This window comes from Cucumis melo, unplaced genomic scaffold (genome assembly GCF_025177605.1).
Source record: "Cucumis melo cultivar AY unplaced genomic scaffold, USDA_Cmelo_AY_1.0 utg001168l, whole genome shotgun sequence".
Lineage (NCBI taxonomy): Eukaryota > Viridiplantae > Streptophyta > Magnoliopsida > Cucurbitales > Cucurbitaceae > Cucumis > Cucumis melo.
The window spans coordinates 1,066-5,000 of record NW_026124447.1 but is presented as its reverse complement, the minus strand read 5'-3'; the positions used below and the strand labels follow the sequence as shown (position 1 = coordinate 5,000).

General features: G+C 29.0%; 1 non-coding gene across 1 annotated transcript; it reads left to right on the top strand.

The window, feature by feature from the left end:
• The first annotated feature begins 1,091 nt into the window (after window positions 1–1,091).
• TRNAS-GCU (transfer RNA serine (anticodon GCU)) lies at window positions 1,092–1,179 on the top strand. Its single transcript has one exon. It is a non-coding gene; the product is annotated as a tRNA-Ser (tRNA).
• The last annotated feature ends 2,756 nt before the right edge of the window (window positions 1,180–3,935 follow it).

Genomic DNA, 3,935 nt, shown 5'->3' with positions numbered 1-3,935 from the left:
GTTACGATTAGAAAAAATTCCACCTTTATCCATGGATCCCTTATTCCTTCAATTGGAAGTATTGATCCAATTCAATAAAATTATGTTTCGTAATTTCATGATCCAATTTTTTCAATTTAGAACATATTTTTGGATACAAATCACGAGAATTTTTATTTTTCCTCGAATCTTTCATCGAGAGGTAAAGGATTAAATCCTTTTAAGAAATAAAGTTTTTGATCGGAATATTAATCAACCCGAAGGATCCCTTAACTATTAAGGGATTAATAGAACGAATCGCACTTTTACCACTAAACTATATCCGCTACAATGCAATTATTGTATATAAATGGACCTTTTGTCGAAGACGAAAATAAGTCGTATTAATAAGTAATAAAAAGATCGGATCAGAAAATAATCATGAAAATTTGAGCGTTGACGTATTTTCATCAGGGCCACTAATGAGATTAGGAAAAGAGGACTCGTTTTAATTAACTAATTAACAAGTTTTTTATTCTAGTAAAGTACTAAAAAATAATAATAAGAAATCGAACCTTGATTCTATATCATCTTTTTCTGTATCATAGGAATTGAAATAATAAATCTTCTTAGGATTCTTGTTGTTTCTATTTTTTTTTTTTTCAAAAACATTTTCAAATCAAATAAATAATTTGATCTACGATTTATTGGAACAAAAAAAGCCCGGCTAGGTACTGACCAGGCCAGGCCGTGGAACTAAAAATAAAAAGAAAAGGGCTTTTCGGATGAAATAAACTAAAAAAGGTACTTTCTTTTTATTTATAAATATTTTTATGAATCTTTAATATATTGGTATTATTTATATATTAGGATTGAAGATATCTCTTCTTTTGAGCCCTTATCTAATGAAATCTAATTTATCTAAATGGAATTCCTAATAAAAAAAAGTTTTTATCGATTTGATAGATATCCATCGATATATCTAGATAATTATCTATATCAATATAATGAAATTATATATCTATAAAGGGGTAGATAAAGATAATAAAGAGAGATAAAGAAGGGCTTTTTTCAAGCCTTTATTTTCTATTTTTTATACAATGTATCATAGTAATTATCCTTTTTCAATTTGGGGAGAGATGGCTGAGTGGACTAAAGCGTCGGATTGCTAATCCGTTGTACGATTTTTTTGTACCGAGGGTTCGAATCCCTCTCTTTCCGTTTCTGTCAATTACTTGGTATTTTTTTATAGTTGAGGAAAGATGTGGAATAGATAAAATGTTAAGAACATTTCAAAATCAAGCAAGGAAAAAAAATCTGATTTTGTTATTCTTCACGCCCCGGATTACGTCCCGGGTCATTAGATAGGAATCCGAAAATGAAGAGAGAAACAAAGAATATTACTACTGTATAAACAAATAGTTTGAGAGTAAGCATTACACAATCTCCAAGATCATTTTTTTTTTAAGAGAATAGATTCTCTATTTTAATCTGGTTTGACACCAAGAAATGCAGTGAAGTTATTTCTATAAATAGGAAAAAATTTTAAGAGTTGAGTCCTTGATTACTCAAAATTGGATTTCATACCCACAATTCTATATTGTGGGGGACTCGAAGAGGGTCGTTCAAAGGAAAAAAGTAAGAATAAGAAAATGAGAGTGATCCAGATTTATCATAGCTATAGAATAATTTCAATATTGGATTCAACTTAAAGCTTCAGACTGTATGTACAACTTATCTGATCTTATAACTAGTTAGAATCTTTTTTTTTTTTTTTCTAGTAAATCATGAATTTGTCTCGGACAGTATTAAAAATATTATCGAAAGCTTACAGCAGCTTGCCAAACAAAAGCTAATAGAAAAAAGAATAGAGGTATTACTGGCATAACATCTACTATTGGATTCAAAAAAGCGTAGGCCTCGGGCAATTTGGCGACGAAAAAACTACTTGAATAAAGGAAAGAATTAAGACAGATACCGATGAAACTTAAGATATTAAGCATAACAATTTTTTTTTCTTTGTTCTTGAAGATAATTGTATTTCTTTTGATTTGATTGAGTTATTAATCCCCTATTATTGCTATGATATAAGGGATAAGGGAAAAATTAATAACATAAAGTAGGTCAAAAAACCTTTCTTTGATTTGAACTCAGCCAATCAAAAATCCTTCAATTCTCAAATAAAACGAGAATAGAAGAAATCCTACTTTCATACAATATCTTAATGGAATTATATGTAATGATCAATAAATTGAGTTTAATTGGATCTATAAACGTATCAAAATCTGAGCAACAATCTAATTTATTCTATAAATATTTGTACTGGAATTGACGACTAAGCACTACCAATATTAGTGTTTATTAGTGTTGAATATAAATGGGGCGTGGCCAAGTGGTAAGGCAACGGGTTTTGGTCCCGCTATTCGGAGGTTCGAATCCTTCCGTCCCAGAGTATGCGTATTATTATTATATATAATAATAGTATATTATAAGATATATGGAAAAATATTCGATATCAGACTATAGATTGCCGTTTTAAACAACCTTATGCTTAAGAGTCTAAATATAGATCGAATGTGATTGTTCTTTATTATTTTCTTATAATGATGCATTTCAGAAATGCGAAAGCCTCTATTATTCTCTATCTCTTAAATGGTTTGTGAAACCCGAGTATTTTTTTTCTGTGGATTTCTGAATTATAAACACGAAGGTCTTGTGTTTTTGGCACTAATGGAATTGAATTAATGGTCTTAAGAAACTTAAGACCTATTTAGGGTTTAGGGTACTAAATTTTAGAGTCAAATAAAAAAAAATAGGTAGGAACAATCGTTTACTCTAGATCTGTTTGACTTTCGCCTATATACAAGATAGTCTAGCACCTCCGAAACTAGTCCAGTCCCCCGTAGGATCCTTTTTTTATTTATGATGCATCTACTCGATCTAATTGGGGGTAGATAGGAGTTAATCCATAACGGAAGATATCAATTTGAATATCTGCCCGAATCTGATTAACAAAGAATCAAGTTACATATGTAACATATTATGTATTTCTTTTCACCTCATTTTTTCGTATGTTTGTCTGTAATGAATAATTGTAAATCCAAGTAACAATTCATACATCTTTTTCACTTTATTTTAAGGAAAGATTATTGAGTCTCTTAAGTTAAATAAACTAGGCAGAAAATGCTGATATGTATGTATTGTTATTATCTATTTTTATCGTTTTATTTCTTTTTTTTTTTTTTTATTTTAGATCTATCTAATTGATGGGTTAATCCCGAATATACATTTATTTATCATAATCAAATGTAATAAATCCTTTACAAAAAATTTATTCAAATAATATTATAATATAATATTTAGGTAGTAAATTTTCAATCAAGTAAATCTTTTTAATTATTTCTTATGAGTCCTTGGTACTCGAAGAAGTGTTAAACTCGTGAATCCATTCTATGAAGAAATTGAAAAATGGAGATTCTTAATTATTCGTAATTAATTATTTCTTAATTGATTTTATAGAAATTTCAAAAAATCTCTCTCTATCTGAAAATATCTATATATAGAGAAATAAATATTGCACTCATACAAAAAAAATGTTATTGATACAATATATACAATAAAATATGGGTTTCAATAAATTGAAGTATTGCTAAGACTTTTTCAAAAACTACCCATGTCATAAGAGTATAGATTACTATGGACCAACTAACCCAATGACTATACATGATTCCATAAATGAATCAATTACATACCAGTTCCAAGAAATTAGAGGTTATGGTAAAACTTCGTTTAAAACGATGTGGTAGAAAGCAACGTGCGACTTGAAGGACATGATCCACTGTGGATTCTTACACCCACCATTTTATATTATATAGGAATGAAGATGCTCTTGACTCGACATAGTTTGTTCGGTTGCACTCGAGCTCTTTTTTTTTTTTAGGGTTTTTGATGTAAATAGTACATGATGGAGCTCGAGT